General features: G+C 44.6%; 1 protein-coding gene across 1 annotated transcript in view; it reads left to right on the top strand.

Annotated features, from left to right (window-relative positions):
• Positions 1-5,505: 5,505 nt before the first annotated feature.
• Positions 5,506-24,100, top strand: part of ADAMTS10 (ADAM metallopeptidase with thrombospondin type 1 motif 10) — a 175,987-nt gene continuing 157,392 nt past the window's right edge. Inside the window, exon 1 of the mRNA XM_088448917.1 lies at positions 5,506-5,659. The gene's annotated coding sequence lies outside the window, so the exon portion shown is untranslated. The remainder of the gene's footprint in view (positions 5,660-24,100) is intronic.

The raw sequence follows: 24,100 nt of genomic DNA, 5'->3' as shown, positions 1-24,100 counted from the left end.
AGACCCAGAGTGACGGTTTGTCCGTTGCTATCCAGGTCTCGTGCATGCGCTCGATGGAGCCGGCTCCATCGTGCGCATGTGCACTGGGCCACCATCGACCCACTTGCGAGCGCATAGCGCTCGCGAGCGGGTCTGAATCAGGCCCAGTGTACGCTGTACAGCAGGTGTCTGTTATGAAATCCGATGCCTACTCCATGTGACACCACATGAACCCAGCTAGCGACAACTTCCACCAATAACAACCGCCCGTTGTTCCCTTAGAACTAGGATACATTCACCGGTACTTAGGCGGCCGCCTGGACTTATGCTCGAGGTAGTAGTGGCTCACATGGAGATACAGGGGACTTCAATAGGTAAAGAATGTACAGTTAGGACTGACACAGTTGATGATGATAAGGATATCGATGGTCCAGATGTTGTGAAAGTACAGTTTTGTTTTTGGACAATAGCTTGGGAGCTGATGGTGCAGCAATTATGCCGATGGTGTGGCAATGGTGCTGATGGTGCGGCAATAGCCGTAGATAAACAGTCTATGGTTTGATAATGGCTTTGAGAGCCGATGGTGCGGCAAGTGTGCCGATGTTGCGGCGATGGTGCCGATGTTGCGGCAAGGGAGCTGCTTGGAGCAGCTAAGAAGCCAAATGAGGAATGGTGGTAGCACGAGAGTCACTAGGTGCAGCTAGAAAGCCTTATGGTGAATATTGGCAGCACGGGAGCTGCTGGACATGGCTAGGAAGCTGTTTGGAGATTGGTGGTAGCACTGAAGCTACTAGGAGCGGCTAGGGAGCCGTGTGGTGAACGTTGGCAGCATGGGAGCTGCTGCGGCTAAGAAGCCGTTTGGAGATTGGTGGTAGCACGGAAGCTACTTGGAGCGGCTAGGAAGCCATTTGGAAATTGGTGGTTCAGTGAACGGGAGCAACCAGCCTGTGTCGCCTGGTTGACACAAGCAGCTGAGATGGTCTAGGCAGGGGTCTAAACAGAAGACAGGTGGATTCAGATGCTGCAGTAACACATAATGGAGGCAGTGAGGTGGAAACACTGCAGGTAACAAGATAAATGCAGACAGACAGAACTGTGGTATATTACTGCAGGGCTGAATGGAGACAGGATCCAGATTCAATAACCAAAGTACTCAGTAGACCGGCAAGCACTAGGAACAGAACACAGCAAACATACACTGATAGTGACACAGTATAACCGGCAATGAGATCAAGGCTGGGTGTATACTTATGAGATGCAGGATCCAATCAGAGACCATTGCTGGAGAGTGATTCCTCATTAAAACGCATGTGTGTACCTGCTCTGCAAGGAGAGAGCTAGTTAATAAGTGAACACATGAAACAACACAAACACAGACAGACCTGAATGACAGGCAATGAATTGACAGAGACAAGACAGGATTTCCAGCTTCTTGCAAATAGCCAGAACAAGGACAGGACATGATGCAGAATCCCAGTAACAACTAAGACTGGGAATTGCCACCAAGATGATTTGCTACCTGCAAATCCTAACAGTGTCCCAGCCAGCAGCAGGTGCCCTGTGCCTCAGTGCCTTCCCGAAACCCCCACAGACTGCCGGCCTTAGGCAGACTTGGATGCCCATAGGCATTCCAAATGCTCTGAGCATTTACTTAGTTTGTCTATGCCTAGGGCTGGCTCTGCCTAAAGCTACACACTGATATGATACTGTTTCTTCAATTACACTCCAAAGCTACTCCTGAAATATGGCACTACTATTTACCCCACTTCCCAGACTACTTTTCCAACACTTTTTTATTAGATATACAGTATTACAAATGACATGTTTGTCATCTCTGTACAATTAGTGGATAGCAAACAAATTACATACAAAGATTTGAAACTGAAGAAAACTGCCTTGCCCAAGTGAGCACACAATCTAAATAGTGTCAGGGAGAACTTACTATATAAAGTATAATGGTAGCCAGTGGAGGGAGAGGTGTGTGCCTATAGCAAGCAGAAGTATTATCAGCTGCCATTATTAAAGCAATCATTGGCGACTGGTATCTCTGTGCAGCTACCAGAGTCACTGTTGGAATGAGATAGAGATAGTCCTTGTTAAAATCTTAAAACAGTCAGATGTTGTCAACCATAACTGTCCTTCACCATGTATCCCAACTGAACCTCCTCCCTCCTCAGGTTCTAGAAAATGTACTGCACAGGTGCTATTGTACTTATCATCCAGTTTGATGTTGTTGAATGCCTGTTGGTTTTCTTTACTATCATTCTCACTGCTGGAGCCAGTACAGTTGGTCATCATGATGTTCGGTCTCAGCTGATGTCACCAAGGAGACAGTGAAGATCACTAAATGAAGACCAGAGATGGCAGAGATTACAGTTGTTCTTATTGAAGAGGAGATGTATCAAGCCTTGGACAGAGATAAAGTGGAGCAGTTGCCCACAGCAACCAATCAGCATTTAACTGTCACTTCAAACACTGTGCTAAATCAATGGTAGTCAGAAGATGAGTCCAGGTGCTGAGCTAAGATTGCATTCCAGTAGATCTTCTAAATAAACCATGTGGTGATGACTCCTCTGAACTACCATGTAATTTCACACAACTTTAGCTGTATTATATTCGTAGGAAGATGATTATAATGACATGGGGGATGATTCTGAGTCACACACATTGCCCAAATTCATGTAACTTGGCGATTTGTTGCTATTGCACATGTATAGTATCTAAATTCCTAAAAAGTTGCACGGCACATGTGTCTCATGCTGTCTGCACACAGAGCCAAAGGATCAATTGACCAGCAGGGATTCTGGAATGTAATGGGCATTCCTGGGCGGTGACTAGGCAGTGGCTATGCAGATGCACAAAGAAATTCCATTTTATTGTCATGTTATGGGATTTTCTTGAGGGTGTTGCAGTTGTGGTGTTGGACTCAGGGTCTGATTCATTACGGATCACAACTGCGAATGCAATAGCGATTACACACACAGTCTCACTGTGAAAGTATGCTAATCCATTGCGATCGCTATGCCGTCACAACACTACACAAGGACCCCACCTTACCTTGCACACATCCGTAATGTTTAGAAGACTGCAAAACCATCAGTAACATTGAGTACCATCGCAGCCTCACGTACACTTGCACACGCTCTGACCTTACTCAGGAATTGTTAACTTCAGCGCATGCTATGATGCCACAGGCTGCATAGAGCACCACAGTGGCTAATTCATGCACGCCCATGCAACAACATTCGAATGCACTGGCATGTCTGCGTTTCTCCGACCACCCCCCATCACCACCCACAAATGGAACTTCCTGTCAATCACTCTGCGATGAGTCTGCGTATTCACTGCAATCGCTATCCCAATCACAGTGGCTCCTTCACGCATTAGGACTGCAAAGCAGTAGCAGTTGCGATCCTTGCTGAATCAGGTGCTCAGGCGCTTGGAGGCAATACTCTGATTGAGATTCTACACCTAGCATGGTGTTAGTGCATGTCCTGATGGAGATTTCTGATGGTTGTGACTGAAGCTGCTCAACGTGGGTGTTCCAGTCCTTACACAGTCAGACCCACAGCTGTACACCAGAGGAAAGGCTGATACAATTATTGTTAATTACCTTATTACCATAGAACCCCTATTGGTGGATTCAGGTTTAATAGGAGCACAGAATCACTGTGAGACATACCCGCTGATGAAACCGCTGGTACATGGAGCGGAGAAACGCGTAAGGAACTCACTTGCCAAACTAATGACCTATTAAGGAGTCGGAAGTGTGGAGAATATTGCTGCTATACACTTTCTGAAGTCAGGAGCTATTTAGAAACATCAGCGACTTTCAGCATTCAGCCTTAACCCTCCAACATGAGCAGTATGCTTGTTTGGGCTTCACAGATGTCTGTTTGTTCCCTTCGAGCCAGCCGGTGCTAAGGTGCTTTCTGCTCAGCTGACATTTGCAAATTGTTGTCTGCAGCTCCACACATTTGCATGGATTAAACCCAGTAAGATTGGGAGTATTTAGCATCTGACTTATGCTCTATTAGACCATATGCTTGGACTGTGAGGTCGGCATACACATCATCTTGTGGAACTTAATAGTGGAAAAGAATGACTTAAAGCTCCGGCACTTACTAAACCCCGACTCAATTTACCATTATAACTCTACTCCATGATTTATGTACAGTACATCATTTTTTATTCTTTGATGTTCATTGGGAGACACCTACTGCAGAGGTGATCTCCTCTAGGGGATAAATATACATTTTTTCTTAACTAGCTATATTCTTCATCAGTTTGATGTTTATTATGTGTTTTTATGTGTATTATGATGTTTTATTTATTAAATAGATTTTTATATTATTTATTTCTATGTGTAGCACTCCTTGTTTGGATTATCACTTGTATTTCCACTCTCTGTTTCTCATTTGAGCTTTCATTACATGATCATACGGTTGTGAAGTACTTCCAAACTATTCAAGGCTGATACAAGCATTAGCATGAAGTCACAGGTGTGACTACATCAAAAGATGCCAACAAGGCCGCCAAATCAGCCCCATTGTCTCTCATAACATCTACAAGACTTTCTGTGCTGCTCCCCATTTATATAATTCAGAAACTTGACTTATAACTTCAGAGAAGAATTTTCCTTTTCAGAAATAATTTATACAGGGACACCTTTACCTTCAGTTTCATTGTCATGTATGTAACTTGTATATAATACAATCCCCTGAACTTTATAAATGATAATAATAGCAGTAAAAAGTTTACAGTACATATATCAGTGTCCATTAGTAAGTTCTGCCACTAGAGGACAATGCTGTCTTCAAAATCAAAGACCTATAATGCCACTTGGCAATGATAATGCATTTGCAGGAAAAAAGTCTGCAAAAACGAATGACAAAAACTATTGTTTTTGGTATATACATACTATTTACGTTACCATAAGCATTTAACAGAATATATCTAATTGTACATATGTGTGCTAGAGGAGGGAATCAGTTTAGAGGAATTTCAGAACAATGTACATTGTATAAATATGTTTTCACTTTACAGGCACATTTTCCATTGCAGAGCAGATGTCAGCAGTCTCTGTATAAACAATTATAATTGTTATAATAAAAATAATTATGCAGCGCTGTGTGCTGTAAAACCGTTTGCCATTTTTCTGACACCTCTGAAAAACTGCTGCCATGAGAATCTACTGACTTTAGAGAGGTACCAAAGGGGGTTGGAACATTACTCAGTCCTTCCTACCTATTTTGCATCAACCATGCCCACTGCCCCTGTGGCAACTTAACCCCTCTCCTTCCAGAAAGCCTTCACAAAATTGCACACAAATGTACTTTAGAGCCCTCTGGCAACAAAGAGGTTACATATTCATTACTGCCTCCTTCTAGTAATTATACTTTCAAAACAGACAGACACATATAAAAGAAGCTTGGCTACTGTCTGGGTGTGCTCCTTTAAAGTCCTTTAAACACAGCCCCCTTTAATTATGTGAGGTCAATGCGTTTTTTTAAGCATGCAGCTGCCAAAAAAATCATCCACTACATAGATTGCTTAAAAAGAAAAATCCTTGCAAAGTCCTACAAACATCAGTATCGTTGTGCTGAAAGCAGACACCCATTTTCAATTCACAGGGAAGATCCAACAGCTGGAGCTCAAGATCATTCTTTGCTAAGAACCGGTAGGTATACATTCCATCTATTAATGCAGGTTTTTAAGGATAGGCTATTAAAATTAGGGAGCTAAATAAGTTGTGTAGAGTTTTCTGGTTGCATATGGCCACTCCACTTTATTTCTAAAAATAACTACTGCTGAAGAATATACAACTGTGCCATGTAACCTGCCCTTTTACCTCATCCACCTTAATATATTGTTAAATAAATGTTATTCAGCTTATGACTTTATTATCCCTCTATAACTCAGTATAATCCTCAGTATTGTATGTTATATCAATGGCTGTGTTTGTTCTCCTGTTAATTTTTTTGTAAAGCAACATGACCAGACCTGTAATGCATGGCAAAAAATGTTTAGTGGTTCCCTATATATATCGCCTGAAGTATGCATTTCCTATAAGTGTCTTGCACTAAAGCTATTCTTTGTTTGAGCTATAAATGCTCTCTTTTATTTACATAAACTAGTATAACATTTTTTAAGTTTTCTATTGTCTTGTACAGCAGCTTATTGTCTAATTAGACAACATAAATGGATCAGTACAAGCCCAACTGTAATTTGAATAGAGATAACCATAATGTTCCCCATCTAATATTTGATTAAATGTTGTTATTAATACACCAATAAGTACCTGTAACTTTTGATGTGACATCTAAATCACATATTTATACTACTACAGTACAAAACAAAACTTGTTATAACTTGCCACATGTTCCTCATTTAGAGAACTCTTTTGCTGCCCTCACCCCATGTTTATGAAGACTACACCTCTCTCTGTGCCACATGCATATTTGCTTAAATAGTGTAAGCACTCCATAGCTCCACATCACATCTTTCATGTTTCTTGCCTTCCTGAGACATTCCAGATTTCCTTTGAAGTTTGACCTCTGTTCTTAATTAGACCTGAGGGATGGGGAGACCAGATAGACAGAATGAGGTACTTGAAACGTGTGTCAATCAAAATAATGAAGCCTGCCTGATAATTAGGCAAAGATGACCAACCCCTTGTATTCTTGGGCTGGGTAGCACATAACTTGTAATTGTTGACATATTCAATATCCGCATCAACTAATATTAACCTACTGATGATGCTTAACTACAGTATGAAGTAAAGGTAAGCTCTTACGAGCAGGGCCCTTTACCCTCTTGTGCTTTTCCTTACTTCACTTTCATCTACTTATTACCCCCCACTAGAGTACCTAACACTTGGTTGCTTATGCTCTGTTACTTATTTGGGTGTTATGGTCACCAATATATATTATCCTTGTCCTCATCCTGTATTGTATTGTACTGTAAGTCACTTTGTCACCCATTTGCTTGCCAACTGATTACTTCCTCCCCCTCCCGCATCCAAGATTTTGCCCGTGCTGCTCCCTACCTTTGGAATGCTCTCCCTCTCCCCATCAGACTCTCCACCTCTCTACAAATCTTCAAACGGGCTCTCAAGACCCACTACTTCATCAAGGCCTTCCAGCACTCATCCTAACCCACCTCATGCTCTTTCCTTCCCATCTTCCCCTTCTGTGTCACGCCTGTCTGTCTGCCCCTCCCCTTAGAATGTAAGCTCTCATGAGCAGGGACCTCTTCCCTCATGTGCTTCTCTTTACATTTTCTTCTACTCTCTACTCCCCATTAGGGCACCTAACACGGGACCGCCAATTCCCGGCACCTTATTGTGAGTGCTTTAATCACTATTTCAGCAATGTATATAAGTTGTGTCCTTGTCCTGTACTGTAATGTACTGTATGTTACTTGTTTCACCTATTAGTTCTATGTACTTTGTAAGGCGCTGCAGAACACTTGTGGCGCCATATAAATAAACGATAATAATAATAAAGGCTGCAGATCCCCCTAAAAAATGTCATATGTCACAATGAATTAGCCTCAACTAGACCTACTTGCATTTTTTTTTTACGAGAAATATGCAAATAAAAATTATTTTCAACTCATTCATTAAAATGTATTCCCCTGACATTTATACAGTGTATATTGTTGGGTACCTCCAATATAAAATAACAGCCTGGTTCCCTGTTAGTCATCATTATCAGTGAGTACTTGCACCTTACCTATACTAGACGCAAAAGATCACCTCCAAAAAGGCATATGACATTGCCCATGTGAGAACAACCCAAAACAACCTAGCTCTGTACATTTGGTCATAAGTTTAAATGCATTCAAAATGCCTGTGACTCTAAATTGGCCATACTTACATACACCCATAATCTGAGCATGCACAGTGCATGTTCACTAAAGATACAGGGCCTGATTCAGAGCCGTTCGCTATTTGTGGTAGTTCGTTCAAAAACAAGGGGTGGCTATTCAAATGATCCGTTCGCAAATTGCAGTCTGTTCCCACCTCTAAGTCTGAATGAGCGAGCAAAACATACGCTCGTTTTTTTGATAAAAACGCCCCCTGGCCGCACGCACCATATGTCATGTCCGCTATTTATTAGATTAATCGAGTACATCGTACAGCGTATGAACTGCTCGCTATTCTTGTGGTTGGTGTTTTCAACCGCTATTTTGCGAGCAGTTCTGAGTTAAAAAAAACCAAGTGACGTGGTCAATGACGCTGCTGTATTAATTATGCACACCCTTAAAACGCCCGTTTTGACCTTTAAGCACGCCTGCGTTTTGATCTCCACTCCCCGTTTTCAAGCACCTTCCCCTGTTACCACCCACATACGCCTCATTCTGTCACTCAAAATAGCAGGCCCTCGCTATATTGCGTACCAACGATTTTCGGCCGCACTGACTGGTTCGCGCATGCGTACTAAAAACCATACGCATGTGCAGATGTGCGAACATCGCTCGGAACGAGCGTACTGCCGCTAGCGAGTGGCTCTGAATGAGGGCCACAGTATGCTCCGCAAATGGGCATATGTTCAACTCTGCAACAGATCCTGTGTGTCTAGCAGTCAGCTTAGTTACAAGTTTCAGATTGAACAGATGCATCCAGTGTCCTGAAGAGTAGTGTGGAGATTATTTTACAATAAAAGTGTCAATATCTCTCAGCCAAAATGATAAGAGGTCTAAGGGCCTGATTCAGACTTGGGAATAGAAAGAGATATCTCTCTCAACTGATCATCTTGGTGAAACCATGCAGCACTGCAGGTGGGGCAGATTTAAAATGTGCAGAGAGATTTAGATTTGGGAGGAGTGTTTCCAAACTGACATCTAAATTGTAGAGTAATAAAAAAGCTGTGCAATATTTGTGGGCTACATGCAAAAGCAGCCAGTATTTACCCCACATGTAAAAAAAAATTATGTATTTACACCCCTTGCATTGCAATTTGGTTTGTTCAGGTTCACAGTTGAGAGAGATATCTCACTCTATTCCCAACTCTGAAGCAGGCCCTAAATCTTTAAAGGCTGTGGCCCTGATTCAGAGACAGACGCTGGGCGTTTTTTTTTTGTGCAGCCTCCTGGCCGCTCACATAGCTGTAGGTGACCACCCACAGCTATTACGAGCAGCCAGGATGATGGTCGCGATGGTCAAGACCATAGCGACCATCGGGCTTGTGACGAGACCCTTCTGGTATGGTCTCATGGCCGCAAGCCCCAGAGAGCATCTGGCTCTAATAGAGCCGGAAGCTCTCTCACTGACATCACTAGTGATGACAGTGGGGCTGCCCACAAACGGCAGGCGTTCACTTGGGAATGCCTCCGTTTGTGAAGCCACCCCCCGCCATGCCTACAAAACGGGGCGAGCTGTCGATCAACATCGACAGCCTCCCCTTTTGTAGTGAGCCACGGAGCGAGAGATTTTCTCTCTCGCTCCGGGGCTTGCGCACGTGCAGTGTGGCCGCTGCGTGTGCGCAGAGCACACCATCGCCCCGCTCACAAGCGCTCAAGCGCTTGCGAGCGGGTCTGAATCAGGCCCTGTTTTCCAAGTCCTATTAGTACTTAATTTGCTGAGAAACATCTAATGGACAGTATGCTGGCTGGACAGTAAGACACCCACTTGAGTATCTACAAAACAAACATTGGGGTCTATGTACAACAGAAGAAAAGGGGGAAATGCACTGAAGACAGAGAAAATCCCTGTACAGTACATGCTGCTTCTCAATATGTACTAAAGAATTTTCTCTGTTGGCTTGCTGCCTTCGCTGTGTGTTTTTTGCGCTGCCAGAGGCTCCTATGGTAGTGTTAAGTATGCCAACATCAAGTCCTGTTGTTGCCGTGATCTGGACATTTGTTATGTAATGTTTGTTACGAAAGAATATGGACCATACAGTATTTGAAAGAATTGTCACATGCACAGAAAACCTTCAAGGATATGCTATGTTCCAGTGCTCTCATCGCAGAGACGGTGGCTTTCTGTTCACCCTCTTTGGCAGGAGCTGTGTTAGTACAAATCATGTTAGCCACTGTCTGCTTCAAAGCGATATCAGGCAAATGTGGCGGCTTTATCTCCAAGTGGAGATTTAGTACATAGACCTCTAGGAAAGTTAAACATCTATAAGTGTAAAATATGCAGATGAGTAATATCACGCACATTGGGTCTGATTCAGACCCACTCGCGAGCGGCTGTCCGCTCGCAAGTGGGTCGATGGTCTGCACTGCGCATGCGCACGACGGAGGGAGCTCCGTCGTGCGCATGCGCGAGACGCGCCGAGCAAAGGACTTTCCTTCGCTCGGAGTGTCTGATCAAAGGGGGCGTGCTGTCGATGTTGATTGACAGCACGCCCTTTGGTGGGTGTGCCGGGGGCGTGCCTCCCAGACGGAGGCTTTCCCAAGGGAACGCCTACCGTCAGAAGCAGGCCCCACTGACATCGCTAGTGATGTCAGTGGGAGTGATTTTGGCTCTGATACAGCCAAAATCACTCCTGGCCTTGCGGTTGAAAAACTCAACTGCAGGCCTCTGCTCGCAGTGGCGATGGTCGCGATGGTCAAGACCATCGCGACCATCACCCTGCACGCTCGTATATGCTGTGGGTGGTGACCCACAGCTATACGAGCGTCCAGGAGGACGCTCCATATTTATGGAGGTGGGCCCTGATTCAGAGCGTGCGCTCTGGTCAGAGCGTACGGCTCTGAATCAGGGCCATTGTGTGCAGAAAAAAGGGACTGACTGCAACAACAAAAGTAAAAGCTGCATTTATTCAAAGCAGGGGACAAATATATATATTGTGACGTTCTGGGGTTTTTTGCTCAGTAGAGTAGTCAGTGGTGCAGTATTTGGGTGCTCAAATAAGGGTTACCATACAGCTTGTCTGGGGTAAAACAAACAAAATGATGCCTTAATATCATTAGCATACAGCAACAGAAAATAAAAAAACAACTTCAAATCGTCATTCAAAGCACTACCTCACTTCTTCAGCCTTAACTATCAAGGGCAGCTAGTTTGCACAGAACTTCACACAAAGTCTCAGTCCTGCCTGCTTCTTGCAGGTATGGTCACAGGACTCCTGGCCTCCACTGGACTCCTGGCCTGGCTTTGCTCTGGGCGGCAGATAGGTGCGATATTTAAACCTGTTTGGGTGGATCTCACCATAACAGCACAGATTCAGTGTCTCATTAACACCATATATCCTCCTCTGCAGCTCACAACCCTTTGGGTGAGTGACTTGGGATAAGGCATTTCCATGGCAAAGTCCCTCTTCAGTTCCTCATCAGGGCTTTTCACCATATTCAAGAACATCATCCAGACTCTTCTGTCATCTGGTGGTCTCATCATCTAAGTTCCTGCATTTCTTTTTTTCTGGCTTTATGGAACTTTATATGTTTATGTGACTCCTTCATCAGTTGTTTGATTGTGCTTTCAAGCTTAGCAACAATTGTTTGCATTTTAACATATTTCAGACAAAGCCTTTTGTGCTTCCAATTCAAAACTTCCAATTCCAACTTTAAATTCAACTTTATTATGGGAAACTGTAACCCTCTTAGAGGATTGAGCAACTTTAGATATAACCAGTAGCTAAATGTCACAGCATGGCATTCCAATTTCTGTAACATATTCTTTTGTGGAGTTTATCAGTTTTGACTCACTAATAGTAAACAGATCAATCATATCAACATGACCAGAATCAAATTCCAGAGTGTAGAACAACTTATTTTCAATTTCTGCTTTTCCATGGCACTTTTCTTTAGTTGAAGAGAGCTGGGTAATTTTTCCCATTGTGCTTTCCAACTTGTTCTGAGTCTGCAGAAGATTGTTCTCCATATCTTTAACTTTTCAGATTCTGCAACTTTTATTTTACACTCAAGCTCTTGTTCCCTTGCACTCATTTCCACCTGAAGATTGTGCAACTGTTTTTGTGCAGTTGATTGACAAAGTTCATATTCTCTGCTTGCAACCCCTCAATCACAGCATATACATGGTGACGTTCTTTCCCCAAAACTTCACTCTGTTCTGCTGTTTCATGCAGAATATCCACTAGAAATGTATTTATTTCAGCAGGACACTCTGTAGTTGATCTGTAAGTAGCTAAGTTGGCCTGGAATGTCTGTATTTGCTCATCAAACTAGTTTGAATACAAACAATCTCCATGTCTTTGGTATCCCTTCTCTTTCCCATTGAGTCTGCGGCATATGGAGACATTTTTCTTTTTCCTCAAAGCATTCATGGAGCTTCTCAGTTAGACAACCTCTCTCTAATTCATGCTCTGTAAGTTTTGTGTCTGTGGACACAAGTAAAGAGTCTTTTTCTTTCAGCACCAGAGCTAAATCAGCCACTTTTTTGTGTGCATGCTGCGTCACTCTGTGATCCCTTTACACATTCTTTTAATGCTTCCATTTCTTGCTGAAGTACCACACACTTTTGGTGCAATTAAACAATATCTTGATCTTTCTTTGCAAGAAGTACATAATCTTCATGGTCTTATTCCAGAATAGACTCTTTCAACACTTTGGCCATCTCTATGTTTAGACATAACTGCCAATTTGAGGTCTTTTTGTTTAAGAGTTTTCATTCTGAACTTTCTTTATTCTTCCTCTTGTCTAAATGAGATTTTGTATCATTATTAGTTTTACTCTGCTTTGGCATTTTAGAGATCTCTTTCTCTGGAACATCACTTTGCAATACAGCATCTTGAAAATAGTCATCAATATTTATCCATATCACAGAGGAGTTCAAATGACTTTAAATCACCTTTTTCTAAAATATTTGTTTTATTTCCAAACTATAGACTTTAGTCCTGGATTTGCAACTCTACAGCTTGAACCTTTGCAGGCAACTGGCCTCTTCTGGGAGCATGCCTTTTTTATTCCCCATATTTATATGCACACAGTAAATACAGAAACAGCTTTTCTTGTTTTGCTGTATCACATTTTGCTTTTAAAAGTATTCTCAATACAGAAAAACACTTTACTTGACACTGCAGGCATGGCACTACAACTACCAGCATGTATCACAATAACTGTCCATTTAGTTTTCTTTACAAAAGGTATATTGCTGTGCACCACACCCAACTCTGTTGAGGCAGATAATAACACTTGTTTTCTTCAGCAGAAATAGACTTCGATTTTCTTCTATTAAACCTTTTTTCTGACTGCACACTGCTGCATAATTTCACAAACACTTGCTGTTATTTGCAACAGCAACTTTGTAAACACCTTTTGTTTTTCTTCCTTTCCAAACAAAAAAAATCCACTTGACACACTTGCTTTATAGCAAATGCAGACAATTTTCTGTTTAAAAATCCCACTATCACAACTAAGATTCAGTGGCTCACCAATGCCACCTAGCTTCATTCTACCACTATTCATATAATTATATACAGTACACACAAATATCACCGCGCAAACTTTCACCTAACACTTTTGAGGTTCATTTATTTATTTATAGCTATTGATAACCACACACTTATTCTTCAGCATTCAGTCCTGACCCCAGCAACGTTCAAATGCACTGGCAAGCCTGCGTTTCTCCGACCACCGCCCCGTCACCACCCCCAAACGCTCTCGGCCAGTCACTCACTCTGCGATTACTAAGCGTGGTCTCTATGATCGTAGTGAGGCATTCGCGCATCTGCACTGCTATGCATACACATGCGCCATACGCAACAATCGGCTTTCTGCATATGCTTTAGCAATAGCGATCCTTGTGGAATCATAATGTGCATCTTATTTGCATATATAAAACAACAAAACAACTTTGCATATATAAAACAACAGGGAGTGACAAAATGACTTAGTTAATTGCACCAATCAAGTTTGATCTATCTACAAAGTTCTGCAATGTAGCAGTCACAGCTTTTTCTCACACCAAGTTCCTTTGTGCTTCATTTATGACATTATATGTGTTTATAACTAATTCCTGTGTGGTTACAGTCGCAGCCCAGTGTATGTAGTACATTTTGATTGGTGGTTCACTGCGTAAAGACACAAAGTATATGAGGACATATGGAGTACATATGGAGATCTCATAGAGATTCAGGAGAAGACTCCATCCAACTGTCACTTACTGGCCATCCTGGCTCCAACTGTTTCCATCTGTAACAGCATGACCACACCCCCTGTAACCAAAATAAGTTTCTATAAGAAAAAAACATTTTTGATGTATTTGTTCTAATGCCATCCTGTGATACTTGTTAAATAAGCTTTACAATACCACCATCCGGGTTATATCCCTTAAACTCTAATGGTGGGTACACACTAGACTAGATTGGGCCGACATATTGTGCACATCGGCAAGTGTGTACCTACTATGAGCGTCCATGCGAGCTCCTGCACGGTCGTTCATTGCATTGACTAATCGAGCATACATGCTCAATGTGTTAACTTGATTAATGACCCCATTGTTGTTGATGCGGTTGGTGAATGACATATCGTGCGGTTGTTGTTCAGCAGATCGTGCAGGGTCAAATGACTGCACATGTCATTTGTCGCATCATGGGTCAGTCGGGTACACACATGTGTACCCGGGGTAAGATGTATAGGACTATGTGATACTGTGAGCCGTTGCTGGTGATAATTCCCGGTCTTGTTTCTGAGTCAGACACAGTTGCCTCCATTCAGGGACACATCTATAATGCAGGGGCGTTTTAAGAGAGGAGGGGGCCCGTCTGCAGCCTCCATTTGGGCTCCCTCCTTTCTGTCAGCAAAACAGGCTTCATGCCAGAATCTACCGCACATGCACGGGTCTCCAGGAAAATAGTGCCCATGCCTTTTCCCTGGGGACATCTTTTCTGTGCATATGCGAGTCACCGTGAAAATGTCCGCCGCCATTTTCCCAATGATTTTTTCCTGCTCTGCAGCGCCAGTGCAGTAGGGAAATTGCAAGGAAAATCCCTGCCGATCTATTTGCCCGGTAACCTGTGCATGCGCAGTAGACTAGTGCCCAGAGTCTACTGCTGCGCTCAGTGAGCTGCTATTTGAGTTATCTCATCTGTTACAACCACCTCTTTTTTTTTTAACAGTTTTTGTGGAAGATTTTGCCCTGTTTTGTTTAACTACAGGTTGTTGTATTTTTTTCTTGTAATTGATTTGGACAGAGATCAGTTTTGAATTGATAAATAAATATTTGCAAATCAAAAAAAGTGTCGTTAACTTTTCATCAAATATGCTTGATAATTCCAAATATGGTATTTTAAAATATGTATTTTTATCTTTTCATTAGTTTTAAGGGGCCTATTCATTAGAAGATAAAATGAACGATTGAACGATATAATGGATAGGCTCTGAACGATGACAGATGCGCACTCCCGTGGTCGATAAACCGCATCTATCATCTCTCCAACATGTTGGTCAATTATCACATATAGCTATACGATATTAGCAATATCATGCAGTTTACATGCGGTAGACGACAAACAAAGGACGCCGAAAGATATTAGCAGCAGTTACAGAGCGCTGCAGAGAAAAATATCCACTCCCTGAATGATGTCATGCGATATCGTTCATTGTTCGTCTTTTGCCAAAATCTGTCATGTACATGACAGATACCGTTCAGCACAGCCACTGGAATTTTCAAGGGATATCTTTTGTCTTTCATCGCTCACAAATACATCTGCTAATGGATAGGCCCCTTTAGTTTTAAAGAGCAACCATATCACATAATACAAAGATATGACTGTATATCACTGTGACTAATTGTTTCAGAACAATGTGCCTGATTCAGAGATGTACACTAATGCCGCCGCAGCTGCGACTTTGTACGCAGCGACTGTGTGAAATATGCAAATGACTTAGCCATAGGGATTTATATTGAGACGCCAACCAGCAGCTTCACAAATCCAAGTGACTGTTTACAAAGACACAGCATCGGTCGTAGATCAGTTGATAATCAGCCTCCTGAGTAACCCTGTGGTCGTGCAGAATGGACAAAGCAACTGAGGGGAAGGAGACATTTTTAATGCATAATGCTAACGGCACCTCTGTGTTTGAGTCACTACCTCCCCGTTGCTGCCCACAAACAGGCTCTGTCTGACAATCACTTTGCGAACATATCTTTGCTGTGAGCATCATCGATAATGAAACTTGATGCATGCGCAGTGCGACACCTATGCATGCGCAGAACACTGATAATCGCTCAACTGCATAAACATCAGCATTGCGTCCACCTCCTGCCCATATAGTATATATTAGTCCCTTGCGAAAGGATTCTTGCCCTCATTCAGAGGCGGTCGGAGGATGCAAGCGGTCGCTCAGAAACTGGGCGGCCGCTTGCATCCTGACCGGCCGCCTCTGTTTCGGTCGTTAGGCTGTGGGTTAACACCCACAGCTCTAACGACCGCTAGGGTGATGGTCGCGATGGTCATTGACCATCGCGACCATCGAGGCTTACGACGAGACCCTAGGGTAGGGTCTCACTTGTCGTCAGCCCCGGAGAGCTTCTGGCTCTGTCAGAGCCGGAAGCTCTCCACTGACATCACTAGTGATGTCAGTGGGGCCTCCCCCAAATGGCAGGCGTTCCCATGGGAACACCTCCGTTTGGGCTGCCACCCCCCCGGCCCGCCTTCCAAACGGGGCGAGCTGTCAATTAACATCGACAGCTCGCCCCCTTTGGAAAGAGACTCCCTACAACCGGCGCTATCGGTCGTAGCGGGTCTCACGCATGCGCACGAAGGAGCCGGCTCCCTCGTGCGCATGCGCACTAGACAAACATCGAGGGCGGCCGTGCGGTCGTAGACCGTACGGCCGCCTCTGAATAAAGCCCTCAGACACTTGACCAATTACTGTACCTAATTTCTCTGAATATTAAAAGCATAGGGCCGGATTCTATCAGCCGTATAAAGTCGAGACCGGTAAAAAGCACAATGTTTTCGCCTCATTCGCGTGTTTTGAAGAAGTTTTCGCCTGCTTACACAATCCGCGTACCCGCTTTTTCGCCCTATTCAAATTGTAAAACAGGCGAAAACGCATGTTGGCAAATTCAGCGAATACAGGAACTGGCAAAAAGGTCAGTTTTTTGGGAGGAAATCAGTCTGTACCCCCAATAAAGCGTAACTGACCCGGGGAATCAATATAGAGGTGTAATAATAGCCCTAATAAAAGTAATTAGGATATTTGAATCGAGTCAAAGGGCTGTTATATGCATATTTGCATAAGTGTTGAAAAATTATGGAAAGCTATTTTTTTTGGGGGGGGGAAATAATTTCTGTAGTTAAATTGGGGGTACATTAAAATGGGTACTAGAATATTTATGTGTCTATAAAGTACAGATTAAACATTTTTAAAAAATACACCTGCTGCAGCCATCTGCAAACCTAAAAACACCTGTCCTACCCATACAGAACACAAAAACACCTGTCCTACCCATACAGAACACAAAAATACCTGTCCCAGTACTTTAGACCCATTGTTCAACACTTTTTAAATTTTCATCCCAAAAATTACATCTTTTTTAGGTGAATTAAGATAATTTTTTTCCCTAATTAGTCATTAGGGGGTGTCCTAAGGGTTCTGAACCAAGTTCCCACATTTGTACCGCAAAATATGGATTTCGCACTTCTTTTCTCCTGCCTTTGGGTGGAGAAACTTTTTCGCCTGCTTTTGCCTATGGAGTTTTCGCCCAGGCGAAAACGTCCTGGAATTAAATAGGGCGATTCTTCAGAAACAGATGAAAACTGCGCACCTGCGAAAACTTTTAGCAGATCGCGGTTTTTCACCTCTAATTGAATTATGGGCCTTAAGCTGGGTACACACTAGACAATATATTGGATGATTTGAATGACAAATCGTCCACATTGTCAAGTGTGTATGCGCTCACGCACGTCGTTTGACGAATCTTCAGATCTGCCTGCAGTCCTGCAATCTGAAGATCTAGCAAACGACACCATGGTTCTGAATGTGGTGTGGGAACGACATATCGGGCAGTAGTACACCAGATCGTGCAGTGTGTACGGACCACCCGATATATCGTCCATTTTCATCTGCTGTCGCTGGGTACACACTATCTATTCAAAGCACTGAAACTGAAAATAGTTATTTTTTTGTTGTTTGTTTTGAATGTGACATTTTAGGTTACATAAACAACAGTATTGTATTATGCTATTTTGTATGTTATTTCTTTATGTAATACTTTTTGTCTGTATTGCCTCATTTTATAAGAGTGTGTACAGCCTGTTTCTAGAATGACGCCTAATCATGATAAACTTCTGTACTGCAACTAGATCTCCGCAGCAGTGCACACTTATATAACAGTGCGTGTGGACTGGAGTTTATTCCCTGTCAACACTAACTAAAATACTGGTGACCTAAAGCCAATTACTTACTACATGTCTTAGGAATTTGGCTGTTGGCTGATTCCTGCTTTTTATCAGTTTTCTTATCAGACTTCTCAACCCAGTCCTTACAGGAAAGCAGCAAAATCATAATTTGTATTATATCTACAGTATATTTTGTTTCTCACAAACATAAGTGCTGTATACCCAGTTTAATAAAGTGCTAACATTTGTATGCTGCCATGAAATTAATGTGTTTTCTCCGAATTTAATCAAGGAGTTTGCCCCAAATACAAGATCATCACCAGGAACCATATCTTTGTAGTAAAATATGATTTTTTAAATTGTATATTTCTAAACTTACTGCCTTGTGTATTAATATAATGCTGGACATCCACTATACAATTTTCTGTCAGATATCTGTCCAATCTGACTGGTTGGAATGAAAACCTGGTAATGTATGGGAGCAAAGGACAGTCGATCATATGGTTTTAATCACTGAAAAAAGGACAAAAAAAATAGTTCAAATTGGTTTAATTTGTGTGTTTTAATTAGGGATGAGCGGGTTCGGTTCCCTGAGAACCGAACCCACCCGAACTTCGGGGATCCGGGGCGATCCGAGCCCAAGCTCGGATCTCCCTGTCTGCCCCGGATCCCTCTCCCGAGGCAAAACCTCGAGATCTGCTGTCGGATCTCGAGGTTTTGCCTCGAGCGGCCATTTAAAAAAAAATGCCTTTGCCTTTAATGGGCAAAGTGCTGATTGGCTGACAGAGCCGTCTGTCACGGCTCTCAGCCAATCAGCATTATGGTGCTCATTTGCATGTAGCACGGACTCGTGAGATCCGTGCTACATGCATCTGTGTGATTGACAGTGACACAGAGCACAGATGGGTCAGTGAGACCCATCTGTGCTGCTGTGTATTTCAATGACACAGATGCACGCACGGACCAGGAGATCCGTGCTACTTGCATCTGTGTCATTGACACAGAGCACTAACGGGTCCGTGAGACCCGTCTGTGCTGCTGTGGTAAATAAAAAAAAAAAAACCTGTGTAAAAAGAGAAAAAAATGGCGTGCCCCCCCCCCAAAAAAAGAGCAACCAGCCCCGGGCATTAGTGACCCAGTGCTGGGTGTGCTTAAATACAGGGGACAAACGACATAGGGGTCCCCTGTACTTAAACACAACCAGCACCGGGCTAGTCAGAACCAGAGCTGGTTGCCAAAATACGGGGGACAAACGACGTAGGGGTCCCCCGTATTCTGCGCAACCAGCTCTGGGCTCTGATCCGGTCCTGGTTCTGGAAATACAGGGGAAAAAAATGAGTAGGGTTCCCCTGTATGTTCCAGAACCAGCACTGGACTTTTTCTAGCGGGGGGCTGATGCCACAGCCAGGGGAGCCCTTTCACCGGGCCCCCCAGCCGCAGCATCAGCCCTGACCGCTAGTCAGCCCAGGCCGGGGATCCCTGGAGAGCTGGGGACCCCCCCAATAAAGGGGTCACCCTCTCCAGGGCACCCCAGGCCCAGGCTGATAGCCCGGGGCTATCCCCGCCACCCCTGGTGGCGGTGGGTGGCGGGTTGATTGTGTGGTGTGGTGTAAATAAAGAATATCAAACATTGTCTTTACAAGTAGAACTGCAAGTCCCAGCAAGCCTGCCCCGCATGCTGGTACTTGGAGAACCACAAGTACCAGCATGCAGGGCATTAAGGGCCCACTAGTACCTGTAGTTCACCTGTAAAAAAATGTTTAAAAAAAACACAGGACACACACACCGTGACAGTATAAGTTTATTAAACATACATACACACACACACACACACACACATGTACACATACTCACCTATGTAACCCTGTAGCATCGGTCCACTTGTCCGGTAAAGTATCCATAGGGGACCTGTGAAAAAAAACATACTCACCATCTCCTATGCGAGGTTCTGTCCTCTTCGTTCCAAAGTAGGCATCCCCGGACTTGGCAAAAAAAAAAAAAACGAAAACGCGATCCACGAACTTAGTACCGTTCTATAGAACGGTACTTCCCGAATGAGAGCTTAGCGGCGGGGTATCACCATGGAAACCCCGCTGCTAAGCGTTCATTGGCTGAGAGAGGCCATCTCCCGTCTCTCTCAGCCAATGAACGGCTCCCTCCATTGTAGTCAATGCTGGGAGCCGCAAGGTTATTAAAGTTTACCCTGCGGTTCCCACCATTGACTACAATGGAGGGAGCCGTTCATTGGCTGAGAGACGGGAGATGACCTCTCTCAGCCAATGAACGCTTAGCAGCGGGGTTTCCATGGTGATACCCCGCCGCTAAGCTCTCATTCGGGAAGTACCGTTCTATAGAACGGTACTAAGTTCGTGGATCGCGTTTTCGTTTTTTTTTTTTGCCAAGTCCGGGGATGCCTACTTTGGAACGAAGAGGACAGAACCTCGCATAGGAGATGGTGAGTATGTTTTTTTTCACAGGTCCCCTAGGGATACTTTACCGGACAAGTGGACCGATGCTACAGGTTACATAGGTGAGTATGTGTACATGTGTGTGTGTGTATGTATGTTTAATAAACTTATACTGTCACGGTGTGTGTGTCCTGTGTTTTTTTAAACATTTTTTTTACAGGTGAACTACAGGTACTAGTGGGCCCTTAATGCCCTGCATGCTGGTACTTGTGGTTCTCCAAGTACCAGCATGCGGGGCAGGCTAGCTGGGACTTGCAGTTCTACTTGTAAAGACAATGTTTGATATTCTTTATTTACACCACACCACACAATCAACCCGCCACCCACCGCCACCAGGGGTGGCGGGGATAGCCCCGGGCTATCAGCCTGGGGTGCCCTGGAGAGGGTGACCCCTTTATTGGGGGGGTCCCCAGCTCTCCAGGGATCCCCGGCCTGGGCTGACTAGCGGTCAGGGTTGATGCTGCGGCTGGGGGGCCCGGTGAAAGGGCTCCCCTGGCTGTGGCATCAGCCCCCCGCTAGAAAAAGTCCAGTGCTGGTTCTGGAACATACAGGGGAACCCTACTCATTTTTTGTCCCCTATATTTCCAGAACCAGGACCGGATCAGAGCCCAGAGCTGGTTGCGCAGAATACAGGGGACCCCTACGTCGTTTGTCCCCCGTATTTTGGCAACCAGCGCTGGTTCTGACTAGCCCGGTGCTGGTTGTGCTTAAGTACAGGGGACCCCTACGTCGTTTGTCCCCTGTATTTAAGCACACCCAGCACTGGGTTACTAATGCCCGGGGCTGGTTGCTCTTTTTTGGGGGGGTGCACGCCATTTTTTTCTTTTTTTACACAGGTTTTTTTTTTTTTTTTTACCACAGCAGCACAGACGGGTCTCACGGACCTGTCATTGCTCTGTGCCAATCACACAGATGCATGTAGCACGGATCTCCCGGGTTCGTGCTACATGCAAATGGGCACCATAACGCTGATTGGCTTCCTGTCTGCCACTGCAGTGCCACTCCTAGATGGGCCACGTGTTTGTGCCGCCACCCTTGTGTCGCTTAGCATAGTCATCCAGCTTCCTCGGTACAACCTTTTGGCCTAAAAACAATATTGTGAGGTGTGAGGTGTTCAGAATAGAGTGGAAATGAGTGGAAATTAATGTTATTGGGGTTATTAATAGCGTAGGAACAAAAAAAGGCCCATTTATGTGATTTTAGCGTTTTTTTTTTATTTTTTAAGAAAAAATCCAGATCCAAAACACAAAACCCAGAACCCAAAACACGGAAGGGTGGTTTTGGCAAAACCAATCCAGATCCAAAACACGAAGAAAGATCCAGATCCAAAACCAAAACACAAAACACGAAAAGTGTCCGGTGCACACCCCTAGTTTTAACCAATTTGTCTGAACAACCATTTTTGGCTATTTTCCAGTGTTTGTGAGCAAATGGACGACTGTCATTTGCTCCCATATATTACCAGGTTTTCATTCCAACCAACCAAATTGGACAGAGGGCCTGATGCTGAGCGCTCGCAAGCGGGTCGATGTTGCCCAAGTGCGCATGCGCACGACAGAGGCGGCTCCGTCGTGCGCATGCGCGAGACCCGAATAACGACGGCCAAGCTGTCGTTATGGGTCTCGCACCAAAGGGGGCGTGCTGTCGATGGTGATTGACAGCACGCCCCCTTTGGTGGGCGTGCCGGGGGCGTGGCTGCCCAGACGGAGGCGTTCCCATGGGAACGCCTACCGTCTGGGGCCGGCCCCACTGACATCACTAGTGATGTCACTAGTGATGTCAGTGGGAGTGCTTTTGGCTCTGATAGAGCCAAAAGCACTCCAGGGCTTGCGGCAGCGAGATCCTACTGCAAGGGTCTCGTCGCAAGCCCGGTGGTCGCGATGGTCTTGACCATCGCGACCATCTTTTTGGCCGCTCGATATAGCTGTGGGTGGTTACCCACAGCTATGCGAGCGGCCAGGAGGCCGCTCCAAAAAGTAGGAGGGACGGCCGTGATTCAGAGGGAGCGCTCTGTCAGAGCGTCCGGCTCTGAATCAGGGCCAGATATCTGACAGAAAATTGTATAGTGGATGGCCAGCTTTACAGATTCCTTTGTGATTCCACATGGGGTGGTCACCTAAGGCTTCAAATGATGGGGTACCTTGCAGGAACTCCCACCAAAATGGCGTGGCACCCCTTCATGTCACGTTCAGAGAAATGTCAACTGGTGTTAAACAATCTCTGTTCCGCAGCAGAATGAGTACCTTCCAGGTAAAAGTAAAGGTACCATTGATTGAGTAGAGTGGAAGGTCATCACTGGCACTTTTGGCTCAGGGCCTGATTCGCCGATCGCAGAACTATACCAAGGCGCCAACCACTGTATAAAGCCGCCCACCTTCCATTACTTACATCCGCAATACCTTATCAAGTCTGCGAAAATATCAGTAAGATCGAGTAACATTGGACCCATACACACAATTGTGGTTGAGCTGACCTCACTCGCAAACTGCTAAACTTCCTGTCATTATCTAGAGCTCAGGCTGCTTATGCCATTGCAGGGGCTTAATTATGCACACCTCTGTAACGGCGTCCAAACGCACTGACATGCCTATGTTTCACTGACCACCCCCCTGTAACACCCCCAAACGGTCACTTCCTGTCAATCACTGTATGATGACGCTGTGTGCTTACTGCGATTGCTTTCCGATAGCAGTAACTGCGACGCGGACACATGCGCAATGTGAAACAACCAGGCGTGCAAATTCGCGTTCCTTGCTGAATCAGGCCCTCAGTCCGCAGTTTTCACCTATAGGCATACTTGCCTACCCTCCCGATTCGGCAGGGAGCCTCCCAAAAATCACGGGCTGCTCCCAGCCCCCCGGAAAGGCAGACAAGCCCACCTCTCAGCCCCCCTCTGTGATTATAAGATATACCCCTGCAGCGGGGGAGGCCGATGACGTTATTCTCAGCATTGTGTAGCGGGGGTGGGGCCAAAGTGACGAGATTGCGAGGCCACACCCTGCTCTGTCCACAAACCAGTCTGGTCATGCCCCTTATGCCGGCCATGCCCCCTGCAATGCCGATCTGGCTGCTCCCTCCTGGAAAGGGCAGCCGGAATGTCAGCAACCCTGAAAAATAGGTGCTTGCACACCATGTGGAAAACTAACCTTGCATGTAAAGGTGCAAGGGCCACGTTACCCAGAAAAGAGATGAGAAAGGAAAGCACAAGATAGACACAGATGAGGCTTACTGATGCTATCCTTGTCACCTTGACTCATTGTCTGCCCACAGTTAACGCCCAACTGCATAGTTCTCTTACATTAACCTGATAGTGCATCACCCAATCAAACAAGTAAACTAGACTAAACAGCACAGGTATCTAACTACAACTGGCTTAGCATATACAGTACA

This window comes from Taudactylus pleione, unplaced genomic scaffold (genome assembly GCF_031769625.1).
Source record: "Taudactylus pleione unplaced genomic scaffold, aTauple2 ptg000471l, whole genome shotgun sequence".
Lineage (NCBI taxonomy): Eukaryota > Metazoa > Chordata > Amphibia > Anura > Myobatrachidae > Taudactylus > Taudactylus pleione.
This window is presented reverse-complemented; position numbering and strand designations above follow the sequence as displayed.